The 16,950-nt window shown below is 38.7% G+C and overlaps 1 pseudogene; it reads left to right on the forward strand.

The window, feature by feature from the left end:
* The first annotated feature begins 8,583 nt into the window (after window positions 1-8,583).
* On the forward strand, window positions 8,584-9,126 carry LOC127202325 (ferritin light chain 1-like; annotated as a pseudogene).
* Window positions 9,127-16,950: the final 7,824 nt, after the last annotated feature.

Consider the following 16,950-nt stretch of genomic DNA (forward strand, 5'->3'; position numbering starts at 1 on the left):
CTTGCCTCCCGGGCGCGCTCTCCTCACGCCGTCGCAGGGCGCCCGCTCGTCCAGGACCCGGATGACGAGGGACCCAGAAAATATTTTTAACAAAATCATACAAGAAAAAGTTGCCACAGTTGAGTGGAGAGTGTGATACGACTTTCTCACGTACTCTGGTGCCTCACATTTGACTATGTCCCCTGGAGGGGGAGACCTGGTGGCACTCAGAGGAAGGACAGCAAGTAGCCAAGAAGAGACTTGATACCCTATGAGAATATATAGGGGGACGTAATCCCCCTCAGGAACAGTCATAGGGGAGGGGAATAATGGGAAAATGGGGGGGGGGGGAGGAATGGGAGGATACAAGGGATGGGATAAACATTGAGATGTAAGAAGAATAAATTAATAAAAAAAAATAAAAATAAATTAAAAAAAAAAAGAAAAAAAAGTTGCTAAGCTTAAGAATATGTATATAATGACAAAAGAAGCTTACAGAACACCAAATAAATGGGACCTGAGAGATCACCACTACCACCACATAATAATCAAAACACTAAACACAGAACAAAGAAAGAATGTTAAAAGCTGCAACAAAAAGGCCAAGTAACATATAAAGGAAGACCTATTAGAATTATACCTGACAATTATAGTAGAGACTCTAAAAGCCAGGAGAGCCTGAACAGATATCTTGTAGACCCTAAGAGACCACAGAACCCAACTATACTACAATAAAAGGCAAAAAAAAAAAAAATCACCATAGATGGAGAAAAAAGATATTTCGTGACAAATTTAAACAATAGCTATCCATAAATCCCACCCTACAGAAGGTACTGGAAGGGAAAAATCCACTGCAAAGAGGCTAACTACACCCATCAAAACACAGAAAATAAATAATCTTACATTAATAAAAACAAAAGAAGGGAAGCACGTCTGTGCACACACACACACATATACACACACACACACACACACACTCACACTACCACCACCCTCACCAAAATATCAAGAATTAACAAACATTGGTCATGAATATCTCTCAATACAAATGGACTCAATTCACCAATAAAAAGACACAGGCTATAAAAGGAATGCAAAAATAAGATCCTTCATTCTACTGCATAAAAGAAACACACCTCAACATCAAAAACAGACATTATCTCAGAGTAAAAGGTTTGAAAAAGGCTTTCCAAGCAAATGGACCCAAGAAACAACCTGGTGTAACAATTCTAATATCCAACAAATAGACTTTTAAACAAAATTAATCAAAAGAGATGAGGATTGACACTTTATACTCATCAAAGGAAAAATCCACCAAGATGATATCTCAGTCCTGAACATCTATGTCCCAAACACAATGGCACACATTTGTAAAAAAAATATTGCTAAGCTTAACTCACACATCCAGTCTCACATATTAATTATAGGAGACTTCAATAACCCACTCTCACCAATAGACAAGTCATCCAGACAAAAACTAAATAGACAAATAACAGAGCTAATAGACATTATGAATCAAATGAACCAACAAATATCTACAGCACATTTTACCTAAATACAAACAAATGTATCTTCTTCTCTGCAATTCATAGAACTTCCTCCAAAACTGACTACATATTCAGTCACAAAAAGTCTCAGCAGATACAAGAAAACTGAAATAACTCCCCGTAGCCTATCAGACCACCACAGATTAAAGCTGTATTTCAGTAACAGAAACAGTAAGTCCACGACCTCAAAGAACAGAACAACTCCATACTGAATGACTACCTGGTTAAGAGAGAAATAAAGAAATTAAAGTCTCCTAAAATTCAATGAAAATGAGTGCACAACAAACCCAAACTTATGGGGTGCAATGAAAACAGTGCTAAGAGAAAAATTCATAGTACTAAGTGCCTTCATAAAGAAATTAGAGAGATCTCATACTGGCACTTAACAGCACACGTGAAAGCTCTTGAACAAAGAGAAGCAAACACACCCAAGATGTGGCAAGAAATTATCAAACTGAGGGCAGAAATAAACAAAATACAAAGAAAACATAAAGAATCAAAAAGGCAAAGAGTTTAGTTTTTGAGAAAGCCAATGGGACAATCCCTTACCAAACTAACTAAAGGCAGAGAGAAAATATTCAAATTAACAAAATCAGAGAAGAAAAGGGGACGTGTAACAACAGGTGATAAGAAAATCCAAAGAATTATTAGGTCTTACTTCAGAAATCTGTACTCCACAAAAAAGGAAATTCTAAAAGAAATAGAAAATATTTTCAATAGATACCACTTACCAAAGTTAAATCAAGACCATGTTTTAAAAATCTAATAGACCTGTAACCTCTAAGGAAATAGAAGCAGGCATTAAACGTCTCCCAACCAAAAAAAGCCAAGGACTGGATGGATTTAGTACAGAATTCTACTACACTTTCAAAGAAGAGCTAATACCAATATTCTTCAAATTATTTCAAAAAGTAGGAACATTGCCAAATTAATTTTATGAGTCACTCTGATACTCAAAATACACAAAGACCCAACAAAAAAAAAAGAGAATTACTGACCAATTTCCTTCATGAATATTGATGCAAAAATAATAAAGTACTAGCAAACCAAATCCAAGAAGACATCATATATATAATCCACGATAATAATATAGGCTTTGTCCCAGAGATGCAGGGATGGTGTAACATACAAAAATCAATAACTGTAATCCACCATATAAACAAACTAAAAGAAAAAAAAAATGATCATTTCATTAGATGCTTAAAAAGCTTTGACCTAATCCAAAACCATTTCATGATAAGAAAAAAAAAAAAATCTTGGAGAGATAAGAGATGCAAGAGACACACATAAACATAATAAAGAAACATACAGCAAGCCTTATAGCTAACATCAAATTAAATGGAAAGAAACTCAAAGCAATTTCACTAAAATTAGAAACAAGACAAGTCTGTCTAGTACTTGAAGTTCTAGCTAGAGGAATAAGACAAACAAAGGAAGAAGCAAAGTATCGTTATTTTCAGATGATATGATGGTATACATGAGTAACCCCAAAAATTCCAGCAGGGAACTCCCACGGCATCTATTCTATTTGCCCTTCTGAATGAGAATTAAGCATTCTCCTTAGGGTCTTCCTTGTCATTTACCTTCTTTAGGTCTGTGGTTTGCAGTGTGGTTATTCTACATATAAGGGGCTAATATCCCTAAAGACATGTATATACCATGAGTGTATTTCTGGTACTGGGCTACCTCACTTGGGATGACCTTTTCAAGTTCCATCCCTTTTCCCTGAAAATTTCATCATTTCCTTATTTTTAATAGCTGAGTAGTACTTTATTGTATAAATGCACCACAGTTTCTATATCCATTCTTCAGTTGAGGGACATCTAGGTTGTTACCAGATTCTAGCTATTATGAATAAAGCTACTATGAACATAATTGAGCAAATGTCCTTATACAGTGGAGCATCTTATGGGGATATGCCCAGGAGTGGTATAGCTGGATCTTAAGGTAAAGCTGTACTATAGAACAACAGTAATAAATTGCATGGTATTTGCATAGAAACAGACAGGTAGATCAATGGAATTGAATTGAAGGCCCATACATAAACTCACATACCTATGAACACTTGATCTTTGACAAAGAAGCCAAAACCATACAATGTGAAAAAGATAGCATCTTCACCAAATGGTGCTGGTTTAACTGGAGGTAGAAAAATGCAAATAGAGCCTTATTAATCACCCTAAAAAAAACTAAACTCCAAGTGGATTAAAGACCTCAACATAAAACCAAACACATTCAATCTGATAGACAAAAATGTGGGAAGAGCCTTGAACTCATTAGCACAGGAGACAACTTCCTGAATAGAATTAAAATGGCGCATCTGCAATTCTGAATGTAAATCAATATCTATCATATCTCAACATTATCAACTTAAAATGTCTATCTATACCTATAAACATCTTTACCCCTAAAACAACTAAGCTTAATTGTGAAACTAAACTATCTGGTCTTCAACCCCATCAGAGACTTGAGAAGGGATAAAATTGATTACCTGAGTGTACAGGTTAGCAGCTTCCCAAATGAGAAGATGACAGAGACAATTTGCTGCCTGAACAGTAACCCAACACTCTCTATAATGTTGGAGCATCATCTTCAGCCTTTTTGTCCAATATATCTGACAGATATATTTGTGAGTCAGGAACTATTGAGGACTTGTTTACCCTGTCTTGGCATAGCTTGACTGTCAACTCTGCCTGCGGCCAAGCTTGCCCTTTTTAGATAGAATTCTGTCTGTGGTAGAAATGAGGACATTTTTCCCAGTGGCTTGTTTGCCATCTCCATAAGGAGGCTCTTTGATACTCATCATCCTCTTTGAGGTAGCCTAGGTGTTGCCAGGATTTAACCTGTCTCATTGCCATTGAATCTTTAAAATAATAAAAATCTTTTTAAATGTCATATTCTGTATGTCTCTGAGGTTTTTGAAGACCTTGTCTATTTTACCTCATCTTTCTATACAGTCATATCTATCTGTTGTGCCTAAGATGTATATTCTTGCCAACACCATTCTTTACAGACCTTGAAAGAACAATACTCAGCTTTATATGGAAAAACAAAAAACTCAGGATAGCTAAAACAATCCTGGACAATAAAAGAACATCTGGAGGTATAGCCATCCCTGATTTCAAGTTTTACTACAGAACTATCGCAATAAAAACCACATGGTATTGGCATAAAAAGATTCAGATTGACCAATGGAATTAAATCAAAGACCCAGATGTAAATCCACACACATATGTACATCTTATTTTTCATTTAAATAAAAAAGGCAGAATCATCTAAAGAAGAAAAAAAAGAAAGCATCTTCAACAAATGGTGCTGGTCTAACTGGATGTCAGGATATAGAAGAAAGCAAATAGATTCATATCTATCACTGTGCATAAAACTCAAGTTCAAGTATATTAAAGACCTCACGATAAAACTGGATACACTGAACCTGATAAAACGAGAAAGCCTTGAACACATTGGCACAGGAGACAACTTCCTGAACAGAACACCAATAACACATGCATTAATTAAAGATTGACCTCAGGAAACAGATAAGCTTCTGTAAGGCTAAGGATACCATCAATAGGACAAAACAGCAGCCTACAGTGTGGGGGGAAAAAGATTTTCACCAACTCCACATCTGACCAAGGGTTGATTTCCAAAATATATAAAGAACTCAAGAAACTTGACATCAACAAACAAAATAATCCAATTTTTAAAATGGGATACAGATCTAAACAGAGGGATCTCAAATGGCTAAGAAGCACTTAAATAAAAATGTTCCTTAGCCATCAATGAAATCTCATCAAATCTACTTTGAGATTCAATCTTATACCTACCAGAATGGCTAATATCAAAAACAGCTCATGCTTTTGTGGATGTGGAGCGAGGAGCACATTCCTCTAGTGCTGGTGGGAGTGAAAACTTGTACAATCACATTGGAAATCAATATGGAAGTTTCTCAGAAAGTTGGGAATCCATCTATTTCAAGATCCAGCTATATTCCTCCTAAGCGTATACCCAAAGGGCATTCCATCCTGCCACAAGGACCCTTGCTCAACTATGCTCACTGCAGCTTTATTCATAGTATCCCAAAACTGGAAACAATCTAGATGACCCTCAACTAAAGAACAGATAAAGAAAATGTGGCCATTTATACAAGGAGTATTTTTCAGCTGTGAAAATAAGATCATGAAATCTGAAAGCAAATGTACTGAACTAGAAAAAAAAGTCATCCTGATTGAGGTAACCCAGACTTAGCTAATGTATAAGTAAATATTAACTGTAAAGGATAATCAGGCTACAATCCACACAACCAGAGGAGCTAAGTAACAAGGAGGTCTCAAGGTGGAATATATGAATCTCTCTGGAAAGGGGAAATAAAATAGATATTACAAGTGATTGGGGTGGGTGGAGATGAGAACAGGAGGGATCAAGTGATACAGGATGGAGGTAGAGAGTTCTGGGAGAGACAACTGGGCTTGGGTAGCATTTCTCTTCCAAGGTAAAAACTTAGATCAATGGAAACTCCCAGGAATCTATAAAAGTAACCATAACAAAGACTCCTAACAATGGGGGATACAGACCCTGAACTGGCCATCTCCTGTAACCAAGCAAGACTTCCAGTGGAGGGATCGGAACACCAACCCAGACACAAAGCCTTTGACCTACAATTTGTCCTGCCTGCAAGATGAGCTTGGGGTGAAGGTGGTGGAGAAATTGTGGGACTGGCCAATCAATGACTGCTCTAGCTTGAGACCCATGCCACAAGAGGGAACCCACCCCTGACACTGCCTGGAGAGCAAGGACCCAGAAGCTAGAGTCGCCCAGAGACCTAGGAAAGAATCAAACATGACTGGGAAAAAAAGGTCAGTGAAATTATTCTAATGATATTCTGCTATACTCATAGATTGGTGCCTAGCCCAGTTGTCATCAAAGAGACATCACCCAGTAACTAATGGGAACAGATGCAAAGACTCACAACCAAACATTAGGCAGAGCTCAAGGAATCCTTCAGAAGAGGGGGAGTAAGAATGGTAGGAGGCAGAGGGGACAAGGACATCACACAAAAAAACCTAAAGAATCTACTAACCAAGTATCATTGGTGCTTACAGAGACTGAACAATCAGGGAGCCTGCATGGGTCTGACTTAGGTCCTTTGCATGTTATGGTTGTGTGGCTTAGTCTTTTGGGGGGACTGGCAGCAGTAGGAGCAGAGGCTGTCTCTGACTCTTTGGCCTGCTTTTGAGACCCTTTTCATCCTACTAGGATTCCTCTTCCAGCCTTAACATGAGGGGATGTGACTCATCTTATTGCAACTCGATATTCAATGTTTGCTTGTGATCCCTGGGAGGTCTGCCCTTTTCTGAAGGAAAAGGAGGAGAAGTGACCTGGGGAGAAAGGGGAGGTGGGGAGGGGTGCTGGGAGGAGAGTGAGGACAGGAGAGGAAACTGCAGTTGGTATGTAATATATGAGAGAATTAATAAATAAAATTTTAAAATATTAGGGGATGCAGAAGGATAATTGCATGCAATAAGTACAAGTTATAAAAGAGGACATAAAGCTAACTATTCTTTTAGTCCTAACTCTGTCATGGTTTGGGGGTTTTTTGGTTTTTTGTTGTTGCTGTTTTGGGTTTGGGTTTTTTTTTTTTTTGAGGGGTTGTGGTGTTTTTTATTTGCTTTTAGTATATATATATATATGTTTATTTTTAAATTATGAGAGGTACCGACAGTAAGGAGAAATAGAAACACACTTACTATCATTTCATTTTGTTCCCCAAACCTGAGTGCTGGAAACCTAATCCTCATTGCAGCAATGTTGAAAAGCAAAGCTAAATCACAGGTGATTGGTTAATAGCCTCATCATGGAACTGGGTTAATAGCTATCAAAACTGGTTGATTAAAAGTGGTTTTAGCCTCTCTTGAATGAGAATGGGCCCCATAGGCTCATATATTTGAATGTTTGGTCTTCAGTTGGTATAACTGCTTTGGAAGGATTAGGAAGTATCGCCCATTAGATGAGGTGTGACTTCATAATGCCACACAATTTCCAATTAGCTCACCCCCTGCCTCCCTCTTGCATGAGGTTCATATATCAGTTCTCTGCTATTGCTCAGGTACCAGGACTACCTGCCTGGTGTCATGTTTCCAACCTTGATGGTCATGTACTAACCCTATGGAAATATAGATTCCAAATTAAATGCTTTTCTTTTTAAGTTGCCTTGGCCATGATGTTTCATCATAGCAACAGAAAAGCGAATAAGACACTTGCCCTTCTACCTTCCATCATGGAACGGCAAGCACAAAAACATTCTCCAGATTCTGTAAAAATGATTTTGGACTTTCCTGTCTCCAGGGTCATCAGCCAAAGACATTTGTACTTGTTTATAAACACCCCAGTTTGTAGTATTCTCTTATACAACAGATAATGAACTAACTGAAGGTACTAGGCTCTCTTCTACCTCCAAATCCCATGGATTATTGCCATGATAGCGATTAGCTTGAACATAGAAATCGTTTGTTAAATTATAGTATTGGAAAGGCTATAACCTAAGTTTCTGCTTAAAACAATTGCATCATTGTAACGGATTAAATGAAGTTATGTTAATATTTTAACTTTGGAGAACATGTCTTATGTCCATTATTAAATTAATATTGACTGCTTTCTCTTTAGCACATTCTAATGAAGGTCAGGAATGGTGGCACATACCTTTAATCCCACACTTGGGAGGCAGAAGTAGGTGTAACCCTGTGAGCTTGAGGCCAAGCTGGCCTACAGTTCCAGGACAGCCAGGGCTACGTACATAGAGAGACCCTGTCTCAACAACCAACCAAACAAATCACCAACAAAAAAATAGTCCCTAATAAAGTGACAAAGAGAATAGCACCATGGAGGTCCCATGGATCAACCGTGTTTGGACGGAACAGACCCAGAGACTCCCTCTTTTTAGCTTCCAGCCCCCTTACAGTCTCTCCAGTCACAGCCTCTGGGGCCAGCTCCTTACTGCCCTCGGCTTATAGGACCAGCCAACACCGTCTCTTTGCAATTAGCTCCGTACTTCGGATCATCCATGACCTCCCAGATTCCTCAAAATTATTCCACCAAAGTGGAAGCTGCCACAAACCACCTGGTCAACTTGCACCTGCGGGCCTCCTACACCTACCTCTCTCCGGGCTACTATGTTGATCGTGATGATGTGACTGTGGATGATGTAGGCCACTTTTTCCGCGAATTGGCCAAGAAGAGAGAGGGCGCCGAACCTCTCAAGTTGCAGAGCCAGCGCCAGGATTGCGCACTCTTCCAAGACGTGCAGAAGCCATCTCAAGATGAGTGAGGTAAAGCCCAGGAGGCCATGGACGCTGCCTTGGCCCTGTAGAAGAACCTGAGACAGGCTCTCTTGGATCTTCATTCCCTAGGTTCTGCTCACACAGGCCCTCATCTCTGCGATTTCTTGGAAAACCACTTCCTGGATGAGGAGGTGAAGCTCATCAACATGGGCAACCACGTGACCAACATGCATAAGCTGGCTGCGCCACAGCCCGCGCCAACTGGCGTGCCACAGGCATCTCTGGGCGAGTATCTCTTTGAGCTACTCACTCTCAAGCAGGACTAGAAGGCCTCCTTACCTTCCCAGGCGCTCCCTCGTCAGCTCTGCGCTGGCCAGCCTTAGGACCACCGCCTCAATGAACCTCTCAAGCCACTAGGCAGCTTTGTAAGCGCCCTGGAGCCCCCTCCCAAGTCTTGAACGAAGCAAAATAAAGCCTTTAAGAACTGGCAGGGGCGCGGGGAAGAATGACAAAAGAAGATGAGATCGTTTACATTATTTTCTCTATTATGTGAAGTTGGTATTTTTATTAAAGTAACTCCAATTCAAGTAAAGAAGGCTACAACGATGCTATTCAAGTAAAGGAAGATATTCACTAAACAAAATTACTTGGGAAAGAAAGGGATAAAAGATTGAAATTACCATATATGCACAGTTTATAGTAAGTGAGATACAACAACACTAACTACCACATTCACTCCCTGGGTGTGAGGTTAGTGAGTGTCTCCACAGGACCCAAACCAATAGTATACTAGTAAATGCTTGACATCCAGAACTCCAAGAGGGGGGTCTCTAGTCCACAGCATTTCCTAAATCTAACTTCAAGCTATGTACATGAAGTCACTCAGTGTAGACTTAGGAAAAGAAGTAAGTATTCAGCTCCTACAAGACAGGGAGGCTGCCTAGAGGCCAGCACTACTCACTCCAGACTGAATCCAAATTCACCGAGTTAGGATTCAAATCTTGTACGTTTAAAAAGTTTTGTTGGTGGCTATTTTTTAAAAGTCTGAAGTTATGGTTTGGGGTTTTTTTTTTATTATATTTTTTTCATTCATTTATTTTATCTATTCCACAAGATGTGTGTGGAGGTCACAGGACAACTTGCAGAGGTCAGTTCTTTCCTCCTGCCTTATGAGCCCTGGGGATAAAACTCCTGTCTTGTGACGGTTAGTTTTAATTACCAATTTAACACGCAGTTGAATCACCAGGGGATGGGGGCTGCAGTGTGGGATTACCTTGATTAGTTTGGCCTGTAAACATGCCTGTGGCAGATTGCTTGATTGCATTAATTGAGATGGGAAGACCCCGCTCACTGAGTCCCTAGGCAGAGGATCTTGTCCTGTATACTAGTAGAGAAAGTGCTGAGCACAAACATGCAGACATTAATTCCTTGCTTTCTGCTCTTGACTGCGGAGTCATGTGACTTAGCAGCATCGAGTGCCTTTTACCTTGACTTTTCTATAATGACCATCTGTATGTGACCTGAAATTGTGAGCTAAATATACCCATTCTCACTTAAGTTGCTTTTGCTGGGGTGTTTTATTACAGAAATAGGAAATGAAAAAACCAGGAGTGGGCTCATTGCTGGAATGGACCTGACCATGTGGCTTTAAGACCTTTGGAGTTGCTTTGTGGGAGGGGGGAATGGGGGAAAAGAGCTGGATGTGGGACCTGGAGGAGAGTGAATATATAAATAAAGAACAAATTTTTTAAAATCTATTTTTTTAAAAAGCCCTACTTAATTCATATACAGAAAGACTAAGCCAAAAAGATTTCTTGTTCCTCAGAAGCAACTGCCTGGGGAAACATGTTTTCCAATAACAACTTAGCTGTGCCCAAGTGGGCTAAACTACATCTCAGTCAGGCTGCAGAATGTGGAAGCATCATCTGCTCCTGCTAGTGTGTTTTGCTAGTTTTGTTTTGGTTGTTTGGGATGTTTGGTTTGGTTTGGTTTTTGGTTTTGGGGTTTTTTTTGGGGGGGAGGTTTGTTTTGTTTTTTGTTTGTTTTTTTGGTGGGGGGTGTTCTTTTGAATTTTTGGTTTGTTTTGGTTTGAAGTTTTGCTTGTTTTGTTGTGTTTTGTGTTTTGTTTTGTCAGCTTGACACGAACCAAGATCATCTAACAAGAGGGGACCTCCATTAAGAAAATGCCTCTATAGGATTGGCCTGTAGGCAAATATATGGCTTTTTCTTTCTTTCTTTCTTTTCCTTTTTTCTTTTCTTATTTATTAATCAGTGACTGATGTGGTAGGGCCCACCCCACTGAGAGCAGAGCTGTCTCTGGACAGGTGGTCCTGAACTGTATGAGAAAGCAGGCTTGGGGAAATGCTGAAGAACAAGCAAGTAATCATGACTGTTCCACGGCTTCTCTCTCAGCTCCTGACTCCAGGTTCCTGCCTGAGTTCTCTCAGTGACAGCCTCCTTCTCCCTCACCTCCAGCCCTGTGAACATCCTTTCTGTCCTCACCCAGTGGCCTTTCTACAAGTGTCTGCCTGCCTTCTCCCTCCCCTACACACTCTTAGCATAAACCACCCTTTACCCATTGACCTGCAAGCATGTATACATTACAAGCCAGAATCTAGATACGAGCAAGAACAAGCAATTTTATTTATTTACTTACTTACTATTTAATTTTAGTTTGGAAGGTTTAAGCATCTCTCCCAGGTAGTCAGTCATTGTGAACAACACTGATCCTCTTGTGCTACATATATTTGTCTAACCTTTTATTCATGTCTACCACTATCCTGACCAACTTCTCTCTTTTGGCTTTAATATTTGGATGAGCTCATGTGACTGGTTTATTTCATTTAACACATCATGCTCCAGTTCCAGCAATTTTGCTGAAGATGAGACTTCATTTTTTGTTGTTGTTGTTGTTGTTATTATTAATGTTCCACTGTTTGCAGAAACTACATTTTTTGTCCCTTTATAAAGATCTGCATTGGTTCCATATCTTGTCTATTGGCAACACCACTCACTGCAAGGGGCTTGAAAATGTACATATCTCTTTGTTATGCTGGCTACATTTTCTTGGAGTATATTCCCACAAGTGAGACAGATAAGTTAAATTAAATGATTTAGTACTAGATTTTAGGGAAATACCCCTGTGTTATTCTCTATAATGAATTACTATTTCTGTATATATGTTGTATGTAATAATCACAGAAAAAGTCCTCAAAACTGAGAGGAGAAGGTATAAAGGGAACACATTTGAGGGATTGGAAGGAGTAAAGGGAATAAGGATGTAATACATTTTAATTAAAATTTAAAATTTTAAAGTATTTTATATTTAGTGTGTATGTGCATATGCACACTTTTTCTAATGCAGATGCAGAGATCGAAGCACAACTTGCACAAGTTGGTCCTGTCCTTTCTCCAAAGGGACGTGAGATTGGAACTCAGGTGGCTGGCCTTCATAGCCACGTCTGATCATCTTCCTTTGGAGAGGTGAGTAGTTACAGTATTTTGGCTCTTACCAATATAATTTGTGAATCACTGAAGAGTAATTTTATTCTTGGCACTGTTATTCATCTGAGGACAGCAAACTTACACATTCTCTTTTGCGTTCTTCTCCAATTTTTTTTTTTTTTTTTTTTTTTTTTTTTTTTTGGTTTTTCGAGACAGGGTTTCTCTGTGTAGCCTTGGCCACCCTGGGCTCACTTTGTAGACCAGGCTGGCCTCGAACTCACAGCGATCCGCCTGCCTCTGCCTCCCAAGTGCTGGGATTAAAGGTGTGCGCCACCACGCCCGGCTTCCAATTTTATATAAATTTATCATGTAACTTTCTTGACTTTGTACCAAACTCTGAAGATAGAAAATTAGAATGACTGCTAACTGGGCTGGAAAGATAGCCCAGTAGTCAAGAGCCCTGGCTGCTCTACCAGAGAACCTGAGCTCAGTCCCAAGCTCCATAACACAACCATAACCTTGTGTAAATCCAGTTTCAGGGGATCTGTTGCCCTCCTCTGCCTACCAGGCATGCACATGGTAAAACATGCAGGCAAAACCCTTATACACTCAAAATAGAATTTTAAAAAATAAATTTTATATATATATATATATATATATATATATATATATATATACATATATATATATATATATATATATGTTCACTTTACATTCAAAAGAAGACATAGTTGTCAGCTTTGCTCCCTATTAGCCAAGCTTTAACTCATTTATACAGCAAGGGTTTTTTGCATTATTCATAAACGTTCACCAGTTCTAGATCCTAAGGTATGTATGCACAGACCCTTAAGGCAGGAATTCTGCAAGAAGTAATTGACTCATGCAGAGGCTTCACCAGTTTGCACCTACAGGGAACTGAGCAAAGCCTTTCTCCATCAGGAAGTGAGATAATGTAAAGCTATATGTTGGAGCATTGCGTGGGTACTAGCAGGCAGTTTTAACCAGAGCTGTGTATTCTCTGCTTCCTTGAGCCTACTCTTAGTAAGACCTCAGTGTCTTAAGTCCTTCTTTGGGTTATCTCAGCTAACTCAGATCAAATGATAGATCTTTTACACTTGAGAAATGGAAGTCAGTGGGGTAAGGTATGGTCTTGCTAATAAAGGAATGTACTTGTATTTTTATGTTCTTAACTATTTTGTGCCCTGTAAACCATGTCAAAAGCACTCCCAAGGTCATCCTAATTGACCTTGGCAATACACACCCAAATAAGACATTCTATATCACAAGGGGGTGGGGGCAGGGTGGCAAGAAAGAAAGGAGTGAGGTTTCTAAAAACACAGCCACTAAAGGAAGCATCTTCAAGCTAGAAGCCAGTTGATAACAACACCAGCGACAGAATAACCTTTCTGGCCTCCATTCTATCCCTGCATTCATTGTCCTAATCACAGAAGCTGAGGCTACCAGAACCAAAGCATAGGTCTACACAGAACTACCACCTAGGTCGCAGTTTTCAAACTTCAGTGCATGCAGCTCCAGGAGCACCTGTAAATATATACTGCTGCCCTTCGGTCAATGACTCACTAACTCTGAGTGAGACTCAATAATTCATATCCCTCACAATTTCACCCACTGTTCCTGCTGATCCACAGGACCTCGTTTTAAGGATGACTGAAATAGAATACAGAGGAAGGCCAACATTCCCTCACTGGATTCCACCATGCAAAAGGCTGCAGCTGGGATTAGCAAAAGATTTGAATTTTGAATGAAGGAGAGTATTTGCTAATACATAGAACTGAACAGTTTTCTAGAGTATCTGTAAATGATAGACACAATTAGGACACATTGAAAAAGCAGAAAAGTCACAGACTTGCTCTTTATTCTGGCTAGTAGCAGTGAAGCTGGCACCATTATATTTAAAGGAGCAGAGAAACAAAAATAAGGATTCCTCCTGGCTTTATCTCACAGTTGTATGGATTAACAATAGAAATTGGCATAAAGTCTTCTTAAATCAGAAGGCCTTATAGGACCAAATTTTATGTTTAAAAAGTTAATGATTATTTATGCAAGTATTCATTTATAATATTAAGTTCTAGCATTTTATTCACAAAACAACTCAAATTCTTTTAAATTTTATAACAACTGGTTAAAACAAATGTTTCACAGATATCTAGGGTTGTTTGCCTTAGAAAAGCAACATAAATAATTTTTTACACCCACTGAAGTCATAACTCATTTCTGCCACCTGTTTGTAAGGAAAAGGAAAATGTAGGGAAACAGGAACCTTCCAAAACACAGGGGTTTTACACTGACGCTGCTTCGGCCTATGAGCAGTAATAACAACTGGTTAAAACAAATGTTTCACAGATATCTAGGGTTGTTTGCCTTAGAAAAGCAACATAAATAATTTTTTACACCCACTGAAGTCATAACTCATTTCTGCCACCTGTTTGTAAGGAAAAGGAAAATGTAGGGAAACAGGAACCTTCCAAAACACAGGGGTTTTACACTGACGCTGCTTCGGCCTATGAGCAGTAATCTTGGGCATGCTCCTGATTCACTCCAAGCCCCATTTTCTCAACTTACAATGAAAACATTAATTTGTTTGCTGCAAAAATTAAATGAGATGGTGCACGTGAGGCAGTTAGTGAAAGGCATTGCAAACATAGCCAGCATATTCCTACTGTTATTATCGTGTTGGTCCCCACCTCTCTCTAGAAAACACTGTTCAAAATTTCACACACAGTGGGCTAGGGAATGAAGAGAAATCTACCATGTGGTATGCTTGCTTAGTGCCATATCTAGTATTACTTTCATTCTCTTTCTCTCAACAAGGACATAAAATAAGTGAAATGACTCTTTTTATTTTTAATGTCCCAAATGACTTTTGGGTATAATTAACCTCTCAGAACCTCTGAGTTTCCACCCACAGAATGGCAACAACAATGCAAAGTATAGGTCCCAAACCTGACATTAGGTCAAGAGAAATATGCTTTTTCTTTATAAAATCAACTTCTTAAGACACAAGACTCTTCTTGAGGGAGATATACTTAATTACTGAAAATTAAAATTCTACGAGCCTTTCAGGATGTGACCTGTTTTTTAAATGATATCTATCTTGGAACCTATAAAGACTAAAATAGCATAATTCATATGACTGCTACCTAATATTATGTATAAAATATAAGTTGTATATATCAAAGTTAAGTAAACACATTAGGAAATTTTTATCACTAGTAACTGGTTAAGGAGAAAACCAACTCCCACAAATTGTCCTCTGACCACATACACATGCCATGATGTATATATAAGGACACACGTAATTAATAAGTGTAAATTTAAAAAATAGTAAGGCCATCAAAGTCAGTGCAACAAGAAGGTGGGATTTGGCTTTATTCCAAATCTAGTTTGCACAGGATAAGATTGTTTTTCTTGATTCTAACGATTTTACCCACTTTCAGACTCCTAGGTTTGTTAGTCACTTTGTAGCCATTAGACAAATAGGAATAATAAGTTCTTTTCATTGCAGTAACCCAGAATCTGGAGAGAAAGCAACAGGACCCCATCTACTGGCAGTATAATCTTGCCCAAGCTTCTTTAGATGGTGGGTAATAATTGAACAAACTGCCAAGTAAAATGACTGGTAAGTAAAGCAGATGAATAGATAAGTAACAATATTACTGTGACACAGTTTCCTCATCTATATAATGGAATTAAAAGAGTCAACATTAATGACCTCTAAAGCACATAAACCCTATGAGTCTATGATTTCAGGCACCAAAATAAAAGTGTATAAGCTCTTTCTCTCTACATCTCTTCATTAAATATAGACACAAACCTTCAAATGAAACAACATTTTTGTGGACTTCCTTCTTTGGAGACTAGTAGGCTAATAAACATTGTTTATATAATATGATATTACCCCAAACAGTATATCTTAAATATAAGTAGGCCCTCCTTAAAGAACCTATGCAGTTGTAAGCTTTAGTTACAATTTAAAAGACTAATGAGATGATTCATCAAGTAATGGTGTTTGCCACCAAAGCTAAAAATTTAATGTATAATACCCAAGACCCACATAGTAGAAGGAGGAAACTGACTCCCACAAATTATCCCCTAACCACCATATACATTCCATGGTATGTTCACACACACACACACAAGATAAAGGCAATTTTTAGGTGGTAAGGCTATTGAAATTCAGTGCAACAAGAAGATAGATTTTTGTTTTATTCTTGTACTTAAGCAAGTGACTTTGAAATGAGATATGCCAGTTTAGATTTTATGCTGCTAAAAAAACAAAAACAATAGCCTGGTTCAAGGGTGCATGCCTGTAATCCCAGCATTCTGTAATCCCAGCATTCAAGGAGACTGAGACAGGTGGATCTCTTCAAGTTTGAGGCCAGCCTAGTCTACCAAGTGCATCCGTGACGGCCAAGGCTACAAGAAAAACCCTATTTCAAAAAAACCATAGCAACAACAACAACAAGGAACCTCGGGAGATATGATTAGTGTAACATTTCAATATTTCTGCATAAATTTGTATTTTACAATAAATCATAAAATATTATTGATTAATCTAATACCTAATCAGTGTATTAAAGGGATTTTACATTAAAGAAGATTACTCAAATGGCCAAGCATGTCTAACAAAAATTATCCAAGTACCCAGTACTCTTAACCTCTGAGCCATCTCATCAGCCTCTAAT

This window comes from Acomys russatus, chromosome 2 (assembly GCF_903995435.1).
Source record: "Acomys russatus chromosome 2, mAcoRus1.1, whole genome shotgun sequence".
NCBI classification, from domain to species: Eukaryota; Metazoa; Chordata; class Mammalia; order Rodentia; family Muridae; genus Acomys; species Acomys russatus.